We start from the raw sequence: 19,225 nt of genomic DNA, 5'->3' as shown, positions 1-19,225 counted from the left end.
TGTCCTTTCCCAGTGACAGTAGGGGCAACAAGGCACGCATTATATTATTGTCATCGAGGATAAAAAGATGGGGTTTATATCATATTGCTTGATTTTATCCCTCTACATCATGTCATCTTGCTTAATGTGTTACTCTGTTCTTATGAACTTAATACTCTAGATGCATGCTGGATAGTGGTCGATGTGTGGAGTAATAGTAGTAGATGCAGAATCGTTTCGGTCTACTTGCCACGGACATGATGCCTATATTCATGATCATTGCCTTAGATATCTTCATAACTATGCGCTTTTCTATCAACTAGGAAAATGCCCGTGCATTGCGACGGGAGAAATAATAGTCATGTGATCAAGTATTTGCGGGGTGAGAAGATGTTGAGGCCTCCGCCCTTAGGCGATGAAATATCCCATGTGTTGCAATGGGTACAGAATAAATAAATACATTCCTATAATACATAAAAAAATAACACTCAAACAACTTTGCAAGTCAAAGAACAATATTGGACGAAAAAACCTCAGATGGAAAAGTGCCAAGACCTAGTATTGTCTGTGATGTGTAGCAAATCAAATGATCATGGAAATATGGATTATGTCTTGGAGAAGTACTGGTACAACCTTAGGTTACTCAAATCTTTATTTCATATTTTCTAGGGTTGTATAATCAATCAATGTTGTGTTCAGTACAGGAGCTAGAGACAGGGCCAGGAGCACATGCAGGATGGATGAACGGCGTTGCATGACAGTGTTCATATTGTGGGGTCGGTTGTGTGCATGCATGCTGGGGACAACATACACAAGAGACAAAACAAAAAAAAATGCTGCGGTCAACAGACACAACAGAAAGGAGGCCCTATCCTAAAAAATAACAGTCCCTGCACGGCCGCAGTGCAAATAGGCCAGGGGTTACGTTGCATGGCACTGGCTGGGCCGCTAGGGTCGGTTCCCTGCTTGCTATCTCTCGGTCGATCACCTGTTGGTTTTATGTTTGTCTCAAGAAATAAAACATATAGGTTTTATGCAAATAGGACAGGGGTTACGTTGCATGGAAGCACAGGGATGTTCCTCGCGTTGGTACGTAAAAACGAATACATACCTTTGCTTCTTTGTTACTGTGCGACCGGGCCTGGACACATCCACAGAACCCCACAATCGTAGTGGGCAGAGTAAATGGCATGTATTGATCCGGCGCTATGGTGCTGCATAGGAGGCTCACTCTCCACGCATACTTTGTTGCAGTACTGATCCTCTGTTGCAACACGTCCTACCTCTCACGTCCTGAACTCCAACTAAAATATCCAAGCCATTGCCACCAGATGATGTTAAGCTACGTATCTTACTCCTAAGCAGCATGTCGTGCGGGCACAAGTTGTGCCGATGGCCCGATGCCGCCTCGCACGGACGAATGGCTGCATGGGTGCCCCCTCACAGGAATTCCTCAACGACACCTGCAACAGTTCCTGGAGAATACCGTCACAAGCCTTATCACCAACCTCATCACCATGGTGATGTCGCTCGTGTTGTCTCTGCCCCGCTGCCCACCACCTTTTGCCAAGTGCCGGGGCGCTCACCACAGCTCCAACGTTCCGATTCAACGGCGCCCCATGTTCCAAATCAAGGGCCGTGTCGATGGCATGGTGTCGCTCAGCCGCACCCGCTTCCCGCTCCAGGTGCAACTCGGCACCACGTTCCACTTCTCCCGCTAGTTCGTATCTGCTTTTGACTGGCCTCTACGGCTGGGTCGTCGACTTCAGCGACGAGACGACATTGAGGCGAGGATCAACAACAGTGACGCTATTGCATGCTATCTATCCCTTCTGGGGTTATTGCCTCTACAGAATCATACCGACAGAGTACATGTAGATAAATGACATTGAGGCTATGATGGTACTTATAGAGTACTAACTGGAGTTCTTTTTTGAATAGAAAAAGGAGAAGGACACGGAGCCATGCAAAGAAAAGAGAGAAGAGGACAAAGTACTAATTGATTGCAAAATCAGAGGATCGTATTAATTGAAGTTTTCATAATAAAAAAAGGAGAAGGAGACAGACTACTAATTGAATTGGAAAACCAGCACAACATAAACCGGAAGCGCTCGTTCGGTGGGGTAGGCGGATTGATAAGTACTCCGTATATAGGAAAGAAGTTATATATAGAAAAAATATTTCTTTTAAATCTAGGCCGTCAATCTTCATTAACAGATAAAAAGACTGACGTATGAAGAACTATGAAAGCCTCCATCATTTAATATTAGGTAAAGATTGCTTGACAGTAATTTGTTCACCCATCGTAATACAAGCTATCTTGAGAGAAGCCACTAGTGAAACCTATGACCCTCGGGTCTCTTTCTTGCATCTCTTTTATTTACATCGCATCTCGTTTACTATTTTGCAATCTTTACTTTCCAATCTATACAACAAAAATACCAAAAATATTTACTTTACTATCTTTATCAGATCTTACTTTTGCGAGTGACCGTGAAGGGATTGACAACCCCTTTATCGCATTGGTTGCAAGGTTCTTGATTGTTTGTGCAGGTACTAGGTGACTTGTGTGTTGTATCCTACTGGATTGATACCTTAGTTCTCAAAAACTGAGTAAAACACTTACACTACTTTGCTGCACCACCCTTTCCTCTTCAAGGGAAAATCAACGCATGCTCAAGAGGTAACAGTCTACCGGAGAGAAGAGAGGGAAGAAATAGTAAATATAGAGCAAACAAAGGTACCACTATGCATGACATGACGAAAAGCAGAATTAGAGGTGTTCTAACGTAGTACTACGCGTTGTAGACGGAGAGGGAAAACATCCGGAGGGTTTTTCGATGTTTAGCGTTTTTCAGACAGAGGAAAAGAGGGGGAAAGTTTCATGTTCAGCATGCTAAGGGCATGTGACAAATGAACAGATAGCGTATTCAGATTCATCGGAATTTTCTGAGCAACTTTCATATATAAAACATTTTAATCCGACTTACGGATTAATTTCTATTAAATTTCAAAGTTTAAAATAAATTTTGAAATTATTTTAATTATTTAATTTCGAATTTAATTGAACAAATGATAAGTGTACACAGAAATTCCTACCCAATGTGTAAGACAGGTGGGGCAGTGTACAAAGTTGACCCGGTCATCATTGACTGGTCAAAGTTAACAGTAAAAGGTCCCACATGTTAGTGTCTTAATAATTTTTAAAGGATTTATCTTTTCCTAATAATAAAATGCGGGTTGAGTCTCTTGTAATACGTTTTTACGATTCGTATAGACAAAATTATAATATAAACAAGATGGGACTAATTTGAAGATGTCTTATCTTTCCCTAATAATAAAGGGTTTATTGTTTCTGCCTGCCTGCTCACCGTCATGGCAATTTTGCAAAAAAAGTCCCTGTATTTCTAGGAAATCAGCCCGCAGTACATGTGTAAGTGAATCTAAGAAAACGCTTCATTTTTACGAAAAACCCCTCCGCCTCCTCCCCTGCTCTCGTCATCAAACTCCACCAAATCCCTCGCTCGCTCACAGAGATCCAAGGCGGCCGCTGCGGCTGGAGCGGACGCGCGCAGGAGAAGTTCGGCGAGCGCAAGGTGGAGGTGGCCGCCATTTTCTCGGACCTGCCGTCCATCGAGCGGGCCAGCCACCGCCGCCGCCAGCAGCAGCAGAAGGAGCAGCGGCAGCAGGTGCGGCCGGAGATCCCCGCGTGGGGCTGGCGCCGGCCGATGAAGATAGGAGGGCATCGCCAGCCCGGACACCCCGCTTGCCTTCCCTGAAGACGACGAGCACGACGAGGCGACAACGGCGGAGGACGAGGCCAAGGCCAGTGCGCATAACAAGGTGAACCGCCAGGCCGCGAGCTCTGCGCCCGCTCGCCTCCCTCCGCGAGGCCGTGAGATCTGCACCTACGACAGCCTCAAGCAGATTCAGCAGAGCAAGGTGATAATTTCTCCTCCGAATCTCTGCTTGAACCAATTGATCGGCCCTTCGATCTGGTTTGTTGTTACAGTACATTGATTTCCTGTTTTCCTTGCTGTCCAATCTCTCGTTGGTTTGGAAAATGCGTGGATTCCCCGATTCAATCTGCCATTAACCACTCCAAGTTCCTTATTTTATTTCCTGTTTTTTCACGGCTTCCTTTCCTGGATTGATTGGCTTTGTTTGCTGTTGCTGAAACCTTGCACATGGAGAGACATATATGTGAGCCCTAGTCCTTCTGGTGGGAAGCTAGCTAACTAAAAAGCAATCAACTTCAGAGAATATGAAATAATTCATAAGAAACAGATCGATCAGCTTCCAAGCCAAATCCAGATGGTGTTCACATGGTGGCGGACAATCTATTCGGACAATCTTGAGGCCCTAATGATCGAATCTACAAACTGTACCATGTTTATATTTTGCCAAGCTTTAATACTTGGTACAATGGCTCTCTCCACTCAAATGGATAAGTCAGCTAATTTTAGTCAATAATTTCCCTATAATGAAAGTCCACTGTATTACATTACAAGATATACACAATTATTTCTTATCCTTTTAGTCAAGACATTACAAGAATGACGAGTGCGTGGATGTCGTGGACGACACCGGCCGGTACCGGTGCCTGGAGCCATTGGTGTGCTGGATAGCAAGGGGATCTTCTTTTGGGGCGATTCCAACCATGTGAACACCATCTGGAAGCTCCTGACTTTGTTCTTGGCATTGAGAACACATCCACTGTGACAACATCATTCCGTCCCCTTGTAGCCGAGAAGGAGCGAATGTGGCAGCGTAGGTTCAAGCGCGCCGCACAGCTGCTTGTGGGTCGTGACCTTCATGCAGGATTGGTCGAGTGAGAGTGGATCGGAAACGTCGGATTGCTTTGTGTGTTCAAGCATGAAGGGGAGGTGATGTGCGCCAGTACGTGATCGACAACGTGAATAATGAGCCGAGAATTTGGAGGTGCCAAGTTGGTCACGTTCTTTCTTTAGAAGGCCATTGATCAGCTCCATAATAGAAGAAACCTCGAATGGGGTAGAAAAGGTGGAGGCAAAGCTTTACCTATTTATTTATTTTTCTGAATAAAGCTTTACCTAATTTTAGTCTGCTATATAGCTGAGTATAAAACCGTACACACATCATCCCACTATTTTCTACATTACCAATTTGTTAAATGATAGGCTTGTATATTAGACGTGACATATAGGTCACGATGTTGTGTGCGTGTGCAACCTTGTAATCTAGGCAGGTTGTTAGGAAGATATTGATCCTATCTCTTGTATAGCTTGGAGGATGGGTCAAGACTCCAACAACCTGCCGCCACATGTAATCTTTGTGCTATATAAACACGCACGCGTCCCTGCAACGATGCATACGCTTACCGCAAACCTTTCCCTCTTACATGGTAATCAGAGCCTCTCTCGAGCTCATCCATGGCAACATCTTCAAGTACCTTCCCATCCTCTCCATTCGCTCACGTCGTCTCGGAGAAACTCACCAAGGGCAACCAGGCGCTATGGCGGGCGACGGTGCTGTCCGCCATCCGCGGTGCTCAGACTCAACATCGATCATCCGGTGCCGCCCATGGAACTGGAGATCACGGACTCCGACGGGAAAACCAAGAAGAAGGCCCCCAACCCGGAGTTCCAAACCTGGTATGCACAAGATCAGCAAGTTTTCTCATACCTTCTGACAACGCTGCCCCGTGAGATGGCAATTCAGGTCGCCACCTGCCACACCTCGGCCGAGCTGTGGAACACGATCCAGGGGATGCTCTCCTCATAGACCCGTGCCGCGACCATGAACGTGCGGATCGCCCTCGCCAATCTTCAGAAGGGAAACAACTCCGTCACGGACTATGTCAGCAAGATCCGAACCCTCTGTGACGAACTTGTCGCAGCAGGCAAAAGGGTGGACGAGGAGGACGTCGTCTCCCACATCCTGGCCGGGCTTGAAGAAGACTTCGACCCGGTGGTTTCAGCCATGTGCTCCCGTGTGGAGCCAGTCACCGTGCCAGAGCTGTACTCACAGCTCGTTAGCTTTGAGACACGGATGAATCTTCGTCACGGAGGATCCCAGTCCTCGGCGAACGCGGCGACACGCGGGCGTGGTCGCGGCGGTGGTGACCGCGGCCGCGGCAGACAAGGTGGCGGCAACTCTGGTGGTGATCGCGGCCGTCCCTACACCAAGCAAAACGGTCGCGGTGGAGGCGGCAGGGGCAACTACAACAACTCTGCTCCTGCCCCCAAGGTGGTGTGCCAGATCTGTGGCAAGCCAGGCCACCCAGCCTGGAAGTGCTGGAAGCGCTACGATGAGTCGTACCAGGGAGAAGAAGAGAAGTTTGCCAACATGGTGACCCCACAGTACGGGGTAGACTCCAACTGGTACCTGGATAGTGGCGCAACCGACCACATCACCGGCGACCTGGAGAAGCTGACGGTGCGGGACAGATACACCGGTGGCGAACAGATCCATACTGCAAGCGGTTCAGGTATGGCTATCCAACACATTGGTTATTCAGCTATTCACACTCCCGATCGAGATCTCCACTTAAACAAAATCCTTCATGTTCCAGAAGCTGATAAAAGCCTAATTTCAGCTAGTCGGCTTGCCACCGATAACAATACCTTCGTTGAAATTCATCCTCGATTTTTTCTTGTCAAGGAACAGGGAACAAGGAAGGTTCTACTGCGAGGCAGGGGTAGACGAGGTCTCTATCCTGTCAAACACGTGGGGGGAAATGCCAAGAAGCAAGTGCTAAGTGTCATCAAACTGTCCTCAGATAGGTGGCACCGGCGTTTAGGTCATCCTTCTTCAGTTATCGTTAGAAAGATTGTTAGCAACAATAACCTCCCATGTGATAATTTGTTCAATAATGAGTTTGTATGTGATGCTTGCCAAAAAGGCAAAAGTCACCAGCTACCTTATCCAAAGTCAATAAGTGAATCGAAGTTTCCCTTAGAACTTGTTTTCTCTGATGTTTGGGGACCTGCTGTTGAAACAGTAGGAAGAAAGAAATTCTATGTAAGTTTCATAGATGATTTTAGCAAGTTCACGTGGATCTATCTCATTAAGCATAAGTCTGAAGTTTTTCAAAAATTTCATGACTTTCAAAATCTTGTTGAAAGACAATTCAATCGCAAAATCCTTGCTCTCCAAACAGACTGGGGTGGTGAGTACGAAAAACTCAACTTCTTTTTCACACAAATTGGCATATCTCATCATGTTTCTTGCCCCTACGCTCATCAACAGAATGGCTCGGCAGAACGAAAACATCGGCATATAGTTGAGGTTGGTTTATCTCTTCTTGCTCAAGCTTGCATGCCCCTAAAGTTTTGGGATGAAGCTTTCATTGCTGCTACATACTTGATCAATGGTCTACCTAGTAAGGTTATCAACTTTGAAACTCCTCTTGAAAGATTGTATCATGAAAAACCCAATTATTCAGCTCTTAGAATCTTTGGTTGCGCTTGATGGCCTAATCTTTGGCCATATAATAAGCACAAGCTTCAATTCAAATCCAAGCAATGTGCTTTTCTCGGATATAGCAATCTTCATAAGGGTTTCAAATGTCTTGATATCTCTACAGGACGTGTGTATATTTCCAGGGATGTAGTCTTTGACGAAAATATATTTCCCTTCTCCACTCTACATCCCAATGCCGGAGCCAGATTACGTTCTGAAATTCTCTTATTGCCACCAGAACTCTTGAATCCAACTGATCAGGGGAGTGAAAATAGTATTGATGATCATTTGTGTGATAGCCTTACTAACAATGGTGGCAGCGGTGGTAAAAAAAACGCAGCCCCAAACCGTGATTTTATGCAACAGCAACAGGTTCATATACAGCCAGGCGCAGGACACGAGGATCCGCCTGCGGACGCTGATCCTGATGGATTTGGCACGGAAAACGATCCCGAGGAGGATCTGGTGGCGCCACAGACGCCGCCCTCTCCAGATTCCGCGGCAGCCCACTCAGCGAGCGACACGCCGTCTGGGCCCTGTCCCCGGTCGGGCGGCGCGGTGGATTCCTCTCCCTCACGTGACAGTTGTCGCGGATCGAGTGGGGGCAGGGACTCTGTCGCCCGAGGCAATGATGGCGTCCGGTCGGTGGACCGCATGCTGTCGGCTGGCGGTGGGTCACTTTCTCCAGGCCCACAGGCGCGGGATCGGAGCCAGCCCAGGCGCGCAGCAGCCGAGGAGGATTCGTCTGCGCTGGCTCGGTCTGATCCAGTACGAGGTAGCGGATCGGGATCTTCTGCGCCTGTCGACTCTGCGCCACAGCGTGTAACAACAAGATCACAAAAAGGTATTTTAAAGCCTTCAACATATAAGGATGGAATGGTCAGGTATGAAAGAAATTTCAAGTTTGCAAATTTTGCTTCCGCTGGAGAACCACAGAGTTTGACTGAAGCATTAAACAATGCAAGTTGGAAAAATGCTATGAATGTTGAGTATGATGCACTCATGAAAAACCAAACGTGGCACTTAGTTCCTTGCAAGCAAGGGAGGAATGTTATAGATTGTAAATGGGTATATAAAATCAAGAAAAGACCTGATGGCACAATAGATAGATACAAGGCTAGGCTAGTAGCTAAAGGCTTTAAACAACGATACGGTATTGATTATGAGGACACCTTTAGTCCAGTTGTTAAAGCTGCTACTATCAGACTTGTTTTGCCTGTTGCTATCTCCAGGGGATGGAATCTTCGCCAATTGGATGTGCAGAATGCGTTCTTACATGGCGTTCTCGAAGAGGAAGTCTATATGAGACAACCACCTGGGTTTGAAGATGGTTCTAAACCTAATCATGTGTGCAAGCTGGACAAGGCTTTATATGGTCTCAAACAAGCCCCTAGAGCTTGGTATTCGAGGCTAAGCACTAAACTACAACAACTTGGGTTTCGAGCTTCCAAGGGAGATACTTCTCTGTTCTTCTTTAAAAAAGGCAAGGTGATAATATACATGTTAATTTATGTTGATGACATAATTTTTGCTAGTTCATCTTCAGAAGCCACCTCAGCATTGTTAAAACAGTTGAAAAATGAGTTTGCTCTCAAGGATCTAGGAGAACTTCATTATTTCCTAGGAATTGAAGTTAAAAAGGTGCATGATGGCATAGTACTAACTCAAGAAAAATATGCCAGAGATATAATCAAGCGTGTAGGTATGAAAGACTGCAAACCCTCCAACACACCCATGTCTACAACTGAAAAACTGTCATTGCATGAAGGAGTGTTGTTGAGTCCAGAGGAAGGAACAAAGTATAGAAGTATAGTTGGTGCACTTCAATATTTAACCTTAACAAGGCCAGATATTTCCTTCTCTGTTAACAAGGTTTGTCAGTTTGTACATGCTCCTACCACAGTACATTGGACAGCTGTAAAAAGGATTTTGAGGTATCTTCAAGGAAGTGTTGAAACAGGGCTGAGATTATGTAAGTCTTCTTCAACAGCAGTGAGTGCCTTTTCAGATGCTGATTGGGCTGGATGTCCTGATGATAGGAGGTCCACTGGTGGTTTTGCTATCTTCCTTGGTTCAAATCTCATATCCTGGAATGCAAAGAAACAAGCAACTGTGTCCCGATCAAGCACAGAAGCAGAGTATAAATCTTTGGCAAATGCAACTGCTGAGGTGATGTGGATAGAAACTTTGCTTAATGAATTGGGCATTGGGAGGTCACATGTCTCTTAGTTGTGGTGTGATAATCTTGGAGCAACTTATCTTTCTGCAAATCCTGTATTTCATGCAAGGACCAAGCATATAGAAATTGATTATCATTTTGTTTGAGAAAGAGTTGCACATAAACTGTTGGAAGTACGGTTCATTCCAACAGGTGATCAAGTTGCTGATGGTTTTACAAAACCCTTGCAAGCTCAACAACTTCAAGCCTTCAAGAACAACCTAAACCTTCACATATTGAGATTGAGGGAGGATGTTAAATGATAGGCTTGTATATTAGACGTGACATATAGGTCACGATGTTGTGTGCGTGTGCAACCTTGTAATCTAGGCAGGTTGTTAGGAAGATATTGATCCTATTTCTTGTATAGCTTGGAGGATGGGTCAAGACTCCAACAACCTGCCGCCACATGTAATCTTTGTGCTATATAAACACGCATGCGTCCCTGCAACGATGCATACGCTTACCGCAAACCTTTCCCTCTTACACAATTGACTACCATTAATTGAACTGCTCATCATGAAGTACATGTCCTCGGTTTTTAGCCATTTCTTTTAGAAATTAGTAGTTGTCATGTCCGTTGAGCTCAGGATTGTGAAAATACCACCAGCCGATCTTATGGTACTCTGGTTGCATGTCCCCTAACTCCATAGTAATATGGTAATTGCTTCACTTTTTATTCCTGTACAGATCAAACTCACTACATTGATCGTTTTTCGTTTTTCCACATAGTATTCAGAGAGTAAAACAGGACAATATGTCTGCTGGTGTCCTGGGATTCATCAGTTGTATCAGGAAAACCAAAGTAAAATTGGTACTAAGATTTTTTTGTTCTACTTTTTCCAGATATAGCAAAGGTTGTACCACGGAGAGTATCGTGTCTGGCTGACACAAACTCCAAATATCGCACCTCTTGTCAAAAGTTTACTGTATGAACGAGGATCATACATTTTCTTTGATCTCAACCTTTGGGATACAGTTAGAAGAAGGTTTCATCATAACAATTTTTTTTAGTTTTTTGTAAATTAACCTGGCCATTTTGATGATTGTAGCACATCATTGTTCTCCAATATGAAACTATAGAGAAGGGATCTGCCGTACATTTTTGTAACACGATTCAGTAAACAGTCTGGAAACTTTATTCCTTTTTAGAGATTGATTTACTTGGTGGTCCTATTGCCCATTTCCTCTGAACAAGACATGTGTGATGTTCCAAAAAATGGAGCTTATGTGTTTGGCAGCATTGATGGTAGTTTTATACATGTAGATGAGGAAAGTGTGCCTGAAGCGTGTCCTGTTAAAAAATAGGATGTGGACATGTGCTGGTTTTGAGTCATACTTATTGGGATAGGTGCCTGCAATTTTTTCTCTCTGTTGCCACAGCCTCGGTCGGGTTGAGAAAAGGAGAATGAGAGAGATACGATGTTGCGGTGCTGCACTACTAGCTGAATTTTGCCATTGCTGGTGCTACTTGAACTTTGTGGTAGCTAAATTTTGGTATCACTGCTGCTAGCTGAATTTGCATACACATAACGCTCATTTAGATGGTCCAGGAATCGAATTTTTGGTGCTAAGATTTCCTACAGATGGTGCATCAAGTGGCTGGCTGTGCCATTTTATCTGAACAATGCAGTCTTGCATTCTATAGGGAGGCAGAGCAAGTCCTTCCCGCTGATTTGAATTTCGGGATCCGATGATTTCTTTCGGATTTATCATGTCTATTTGATCAGCAAATATAAGATGCAAAACATGTTTTTCTAGTAGAAATGAATTCATGAACTGGAACTCCTACAGATTTGAAGTTGTATGGTGGATCGACTGCATGTTTTATTCAGGGTTTATCAGTTTATCATTCCTATCATATATGTAGGTTTTTATGCCAAAAGCTGTGAATATTTTTCCTCACAGTGTAAGTAAACTGATGATGCATGTCATGGCTAAGGATTTGGTTCCAACAAAAGCAACACATATTCATCTTGCCTACTGTTCCATCAGTGGATGTCAGTCTCATTTTCCTGATCCTACACTTGAGCCAAGAATTCATTGCCCTTTTTTGAAAAGGTTGTAGTAACGACTTTGTCACTACTTCAATGGATATAATAGATCATAGTCGCATTGTGTATGCCAAAAAATGTATCATATACCATGGCGCATTTAATTCTTTTAGAGTACTAAACAATCATACGGCTCTCTACGGATTTAAAATTCATGGTAGGATCATAGGAGTGCACTAATTTGTTGGGTGGGAGGTAATTTGTTGAACGGATAGCGTCAATGCCTTGCAAAGTTCCGCAGAGAACAAGCTGTCTGGGAATTTCTTCCAATTGCAGCAAGCTCCGAGCAAGCAAAACTATACTCTGTAAATAATCTTCCTGAACCAGAGTTCTTTATTTTATGAAGAACAGTACCATTATCCATGTTCCCTCCTTCCCACTTTTGGTCATACTTTTGTTCGCATGTTCTATAGAAGCTGCACTTTTTTTGACCTCGTCAGCAAATTGACAGAAATATTTTTTTTGACAAAAGCTGACGGAGCAGTTTTTCTTTTCAATTATAGGAAGAAAGGTGTTACTGGTATTGTGGCCTGCACAAGTGCCAGGCCGAGAATAGGAACAAAGTAACATCAGACATCATAACAACTATACATAAGTGCCCAAGTCAGTCCGGCTCACGTGGTCTGTCTAGAATCTGCTGAATCCTGTGACGCCCAGCCTGGTTCCATAGCATAAACTCATCCATCATCGAGTTGAACACTCTGCTAACAGTGGACACCTTGTTTTGGAAAATCCGAGCGTTCCTCTCACGCCAAGTGAACCACCAGATGTCCACCGCAAGACCACCCCAGCCCCTTGAGTTGGGCAGATTAATGCTCACCACGTTGGACTCCCACCATTCAGCGAGGCTGGAGGTTGCCCCTGTCGGTGCAAGTGTTGTGGGAAGGTTGCAGTGGTTCAGCATCAAACTCCATAGTGCTTGGGTGAAGGAGCAGCGTGCCAGGAGGTGATCGGCACACTCGTCCGCTGCCCTGCAGAGACAACAAATCGGGTCGTGTGGCCATCCTCTCTTACGTAGGTTGTCCGCTGTAAGGCATTTGCCCAGGATCGCTAGCCAAGCAAAAATTCTACATTTTAGTGGAGCATCTGCTGCCCAAATGTGCCGCTGGCCGGCGAGGTGAATGCACCCCTCGAATTGCACGGCATATGCAGTGGCGGAAGAGTTAGCACCGCTCGGCGTCCATCTCCAGATCACCGAATCTGGAGTTCCCTGCCGTAGGCGCACATCGGCAACCATCTCCCAGAGCCTTGTGAATTGGACAATGGATGTTGGTGCAAGAGGGTGACGCAGGTGTCTAATCCAACGGCCATCATGAAGGGCTTGAGCCATAGTGAGGTTCTTGCGAGTGCAGCAAGCAAATAGGTCAGGCGCCGCGCAACTCAGAGCAACCCCATTGATCCAAGGATCTAACCAGAACTTAATCCTTTCTCCATTTCCGAGGTTGAACTTGACAGATGCGTTGAAGAGGTTGCTAAGCTTCTTGTCGATTGTCATGGGTAGGAATGCCCATGGCTTGTCCGGCTTGTTCCAGGATTGCCAAAGCCAGCGAAGGCGTAGAGCTAGGCCTTGAGCTTGCAGGTTGGGGATCCCAAGTCCCCCATAAATCTTCGGCCGGCACACAAGCTTCCAGCTTACCAAGCATTTGCCCCCAACGGCAGCTTCCTTGCTCTCCCAAAGAAAGCCTCTTCGGAGTTTGTCAACAATTTTATGTAGCCAAATCGGTTGTGACAGGGCAATCATTTGGAAAACCACCATCGTAGACAAGATTTGCTTGACAAATATAAGGCGCCCATCCAGACCCATGAGTCCAAGCTTCCAGCAACGAACTTTAGCCAGTATCTTGTCAATATATTCCTCATAATCAACCATCTTCAGCCTAGAGTCAGAAAGTGGCATTCCAAGGTACTTGCAGGGGAAGTTTTTGCATGCACCCATTGAGGTACCCATAATCAGAGCCAGATCGAAGCCCTCACAGCGAATTGGGGTGAAAGAGCTCTTCTGGAAGTTGGTGTGTAACCCGGTCGCATTGCCAAAGAGTTGCAACAGTTGCTTGATGGATGCAATTTCAGAAGGCTCCGGATTGATGAAGATCACAACATCATCTGCATAGAATGAGGTTCGGAAAGGCATGCGAGATCGCCCTATAGGTTTGAGCACCCCGGCCTCGACGGCGGCATTAATGAGGGCAGCAAGGCAGTCCATCACAATGACGAAAAGCAGCGGCGATATAGGGTCTCCCTGCCGGAGACCCTGCTGATGGTGAATTGAGTCCGTGAGAACCCCATTGACAAGCACTCTGGAAGTGGCAGTAGACAACATGATAGAGATCCAGTCACGAAACTTGGTGCCAAAGCCCTTGGCCTCGAGAGCCTGCAGCAGGAACTCCCAAGAGACCGAATCGAAAGCCTTTTCAATGTCCAGCTTCAACATCACGGTCGGCGTCTTTGATTGTTTGAACATCTTGGCAAGGCACTGAACATACTTAAAATTATCATGAATTGTGCGACCCTTGATGAAGGCACTCTGGCAAGGTTGAACAAGGTCGTTCATCCTACATCTTAATCTCGAGGCAAGGATCTTCATGAAAAGTTTGCTGATGAAGTTGACCAAGCTGATCGGCCTAAAATCTCTAGGGGTTGATGCTTCAGGGCTCTTTGGGAGGAGCACAATGGTGGCTGAATTGAGCAGATGAAGCTTTCTGGCGTTTAGGCACTCGATCTCTCTGATAGCCGCCATGATGTCCAACTTGATCGTGTCCCAACAGCTTTGGAAGAAAAGTGCAGAGAAGCCGTCAGGGCCCGGAGACTTGCTCGGGTCAAGGTCGAACAACACAGACTTGACCTCATCTTCTAAGATAGGCCTCTCTAGCTCCGAGAGCTCAGCTGCGGTTATTCCAATATTCTGCAGGTTCAGCGTGCTTGTCCTGACACGTTTGTGCCCAAGAAGTTTCGAGAAGAAAACGAACATGGCCTGCTCTTTGCCAACTTGGCTGGTAACTGGCACCCCATCAACAGTGAGGCGGTGGATAAAGCTCTTTCTTCTTCTAGTAGTCGCCTTGGCCTGAAAGAATCTCGAAGTTGCATCCCCCTCTCGAATTCGGGTGATCCTGGACCGTTGCCTCCACATAGAGCGTTGCAGCGCATCGATTCCGAGACAATTAACCTTGAGCATCGCTCTGAATTGCCTCTCATCGTCCGAGAGCATGCGCTTGTCCATGGCTTGGTCCAGCATAAAAATCAGCTTGCTAGAGACCGCCGCTCTTAAATGCAGATCGCCAATCATACAAGAATTCCATTTACGAAGAGCTCGGCCTGTGGAAATAAGCTTCATGTGCAACCTAGAGCACACATCATTACAATTTGGAATCTTCTGCCAAGACTCAAGAACAGTCTGATGGAACCCCTCCAAGCGGACCCAGTGGTTCTCAAATCTGAATCTTCGAAATGGCTTGAAATCAACATCACATGAAAGGAGCAAGGGACAGTGGTCGGACATCTCGGTAGAAAGTGCTTGTAGCAGACAACTAGGAAACAGAGCATCCCATTCCTCATTAAAGAGAACTCTATCCAGCTTGACCATGGTGGCATTTGCCTGCTCGTTGCTCCATGTATAGCGCCGGCCATGTAGGTACAGATCTCGAAGCTGCAACTCATTGATAAAATTTCTAAAAGCAGCCAACAACCTTCTGTTGATGTTCAGGTTATTCTTGTCTGTGGCTCTAGCAATCAAGTTGAAATCCCTTGCTAAAATGCAAGGAGCACCGGCAGGCAAACCACTTGACATAGTTAGTTTGAGCTCATCAAGCAGCACTAACTTGGCTTGATCATCTTGTGGGCCATAGACATTGATCAAATTGAACTTTGAACCTGACTGAATAAAAGTGCCTTCAGCAGCAATGAACCTAGTAGTAATGATCGGATTACAGAACTTGACCATCGCACTGTCCCAAGCCAGAATCAACCCTCCCCTAGTACCAACTGCAGGTGCGAAGAAAAAATCAAAGAACCGGCTCCCACAACACTGCTGGAAAACACCCAAATCAACGAAATCTAGCTTTAACTCTTGCAAGCAGAGGACAGATACATTGTTGTTGGAAACAACAGAGTGAACAACAGCACGACGTGCGGGGTTATTCAGCCCATGCACGTTCCAGACAAGGAAGTTGCAATCCATGGGGGAAACTATGTCGACACGCACCGAGGGAGGCAACGGCTAGGCCATGCTTACGGCCTTCCTCCCCTGCATCTTGCCTGCCTTAGCAAGCGCGGACAGAGCAGAAATCTGCTCCAGAGAGAGTGGCAGGTCAAAGATCCGGCGGTATTTCTCGAGCTCCTCCTCCTCTGATTCGTCTCCTTTTTCTGCTATGGCCAGCCCTCTCTTGGACATCACTAGCTTTCTGGCTAAGCGCATGGTGCGGTTTCCGCGGCCGGAGACAGAGGCGCTACGCCCCTGGAGTCTACGGCTTCTTCTCGAAGCAGCCACCGGGTTCTTTTTCTCCCTAGGAACCCGTTGGGCTGGGTGAGAGGAAGCCGGCAACAGGCCCGGAGAGATCTGCATCATGGCCAGCTGCATGAAGGCCGACGGGGTGGTAGGCTCGTGCGTGTGGGGTTGGAGCAGATTTGGCCCATCTGGCGCGACAGCAAGCTGGGCCGGCGCCGAAGGGAGCAGCGCGGCAGAGCCCGCGTTGCATGGCGATCGCATCTCCACAGCACCTGCAGGGGTCACGTGAGCCTCACGGTCAGAGTTGACCTGTGCTTCGGTCATATGCATCCCAGGGGTCCCCGGCAGCGACGTCTTGAAGATAGCGATGCCCGAAGAGGAAGCCAACAGCGGAGCCTCCGAAGTGTCGAGAGCCAGGGCTAGGCTATCGAACATGGCAGTGGTAACCTCGCCTCCGGGGGCAGCAGCAGGGACCAGAACTTCTGATGCATGCACCACAGCAGCGGGTGCAGAGTGCTGAACCAGAACATCACGCAAGGCAGGAGTGCATGCGCCCGCAAACGAGATCTCCAGCGCGGCGCTAGCCGTAACGCCGTGCCCCACGGCATGCCTGACACGTCATGTACACCCAGCACGTCGCTTCCCGTTGGCTCCGTCAGCACGGCCGAGGAAACGCCGTAAGGGCAAGCAACAGCGCCCGCTACCCCAGACGGCGGATCCTCAAGATCAGTGGCGGCGATGGTGATGAACCTGCTCCAGCGCTTGACGAGGATGGGGGTGCCTTGAAAATGCACGAAGTCGCGCTCCGCCAGAGAAGCGAACCAACGGCTGTCTGCAAAGTGGACGAAGAACGCCTCCGGATGCATAAGGAAGACGTGTAGCGCGAGATCCGGCATGTCCGGGAACTCGACGATGATGGCCTCCTTGATGTTGCCAGGCACGAGGTCCGGGTGAGTGCCAGCTACGATGAGCACCAGCGCTGATTCCTTGGGGTGGGCTTCCTCCAAGGCCATGTCCTGATCGAAGTCGACCAGGCAGCGTGACATCCTGGGCCGGCGCAGGTCCCCCGCGGGGAGCGCGCCAGCAACGCCAAGGGAAGCCATAGCCTCTGAAGCTTGCAGGGAGGGCGAGTTGGTGGCGGTGGGGGAGTCGTCTTGGGGGAACGCAAGCCGCGAGTGCACCGGAGCACGGTTGGTGACGGGGTGGCCAGGGGGAAAAAGAGGCGTGAGTGGACCGGCTGTGATAGAGCACGAGGCAGAGCCGGTGGCTGGCGGCGACGAGCAGGGGGTGGAGCAGCCGCGTCAAGGGTTTCAAGAGGGACGCGAGGGAAGCGCCTCCGAGGGCAGCAACGCGCGGAGTGGCCATCACTGTCGTCGAGACAATGGATGCAGAGCGAACGGTTGCGACAGAATGCAACCCGGTGGAACTTGTGGAGGCAACGAAAGCAGCGGTCGGTGAGCTCGGCTTTGTAGCCAGAGGCGCCCTTAATGTCGGTAGCGGAGCGTAGGTGCGCCATGAATGCGTCGGCTTGGGAGGGAAGGGGAGGAGCGTGCCTTCCGTTTCTCGAAGTGACAAGCTGCCACTCCGAGGAAACAGCAGGAGAGGCGGCAGGCGGAGGGGACCGACTTCATGGACGGACTGCTGGGCGAAGCTGGTTGCTGGCTACCACCATTGACTACAGACGCGGACGGTGCAGCGTCCCAGCGGCCGGCACGTCCAGCGCAGCAGGCGGGGACCTGACAACATCAGCGAAGGAGAGGCGGGATGGCCGCGCAGAGGAGCCAGGCGAGGCCTCGCCGTCCATGCTGCCGGCCGAGAGGCACAACCGCTCCTCAGATCTAATGGACATAGGGGTGGTGCCGGGCATTTGGAAGGTGGCTGCCATGCCCGGAGTGGGCGAAGGCAGGGAAGGACCGGTGGGAGAGGCAGTTGACAGAAATATAGACCCACAGGCAAATAATTGCTTGATTCAGTGCTTTTGCCAGATCAACAATATAATCGTTCTAAGTAGTCATTTTTCGTCCGTGTAGACCTTGCCCCTCTAGGAGTCCGGGACAAAGCCACTGCTTCGGTGGACAGTGGAACTGATAACCTGATCCAGAACACACTAAAACATCATTTCTTAGAGTCGATTGTCATCAAGATCACGCATTGAATCACCTCAGTCCTTCACAACGATATAATCTATATTCTTGACAATGGTGAGCTATCATATCATTACCCATTTATTTTGTGGACATACCAACATTGCCAAAAATAAATATTGATTTGATTTGTAGGATTTACATTAGATTGGTGGAATTTGATGAACTTGATTTTTTTATGTTGGACATTATAATTTTTGTGAGGTCTTGTTGTTCGCCTGTTGCAACGCACGGACACTTTTACTAGTCTAATCTAATTAGATGGGACTCATTTGTCATTTGCTAACAGACTCAATTTGCATTAAATTAATACTACTAAATGAAACCTACTACTACTACAAGGGCTGGCCGTTGGTGCGAGAGACACAGCCAGCGCTGTGCTCATGCACGCACACAAGCACGGCGGCCAGAGCCAGCCGGCGCTAGGAGGCAGGGGGCTGGGAGCAACAACCGGTGGCTAGCACAGGGAGCGGCGGCCGACGGCGAGCGGCGTGCGGACACCGGCGCAGCAGGCGGGAGCAGGAGCAGTGAGTAGCAGAGCAAGGCGACATCCGTAAGTAGCAGCAGTGCAGCAACAACAGCACGCGACATCAGTAGCAACAACAGCAGGGAGGCGGACGGGCGCGGGCTGGACAGGAGGCGTGCAACCAGGGTGCGGCCTGCGGCCCAGAGTGGCCGTGCGCATGAAGGCGCCCGAGCAGGGGCGCGTCCAAGGCGCGACCAGCACGCGAGAGAGCGCTCGCAGGGGCGCGACCACGGGAAGGTGGGGGAGACGGCTATAGTGACGGACCGAGGCGGCAAGCAGGGAGGAATGAAGGAGGAGCTCACAGTGATGGCGACAAGCTAGTCCATGGGCTCGGGGAGGAGCGGTGACTGTTGAGTATATGTGTTAGGTGCATATTGTGTATGTGGCCCGTCTCTTAGTTCTTTATATAGTTGAGGTCTA

The 19,225-nt window shown here is 48.0% G+C and overlaps 1 long non-coding RNA gene across 1 annotated transcript; it reads left to right on the top strand.

The window, feature by feature from the left end:
• Nucleotides 1–3,479: 3,479 nt before the first annotated feature.
• LOC119331114 lies at nucleotides 3,480–10,814 on the top strand. The gene is made up of 2 exons (XR_005160385.1): nucleotides 3,480–3,921; nucleotides 10,487–10,814. It is a non-coding gene; the product is annotated as an uncharacterized LOC119331114 (long non-coding RNA).
• Nucleotides 10,815–19,225: the final 8,411 nt, after the last annotated feature.

Source organism: Triticum dicoccoides, chromosome 7A, assembly GCF_002162155.2.
Source record: "Triticum dicoccoides isolate Atlit2015 ecotype Zavitan chromosome 7A, WEW_v2.0, whole genome shotgun sequence".
Classification (NCBI taxonomy): Eukaryota; Viridiplantae; Streptophyta; class Magnoliopsida; order Poales; family Poaceae; genus Triticum; species Triticum dicoccoides.
This window is presented reverse-complemented; position numbering and strand designations above follow the sequence as displayed.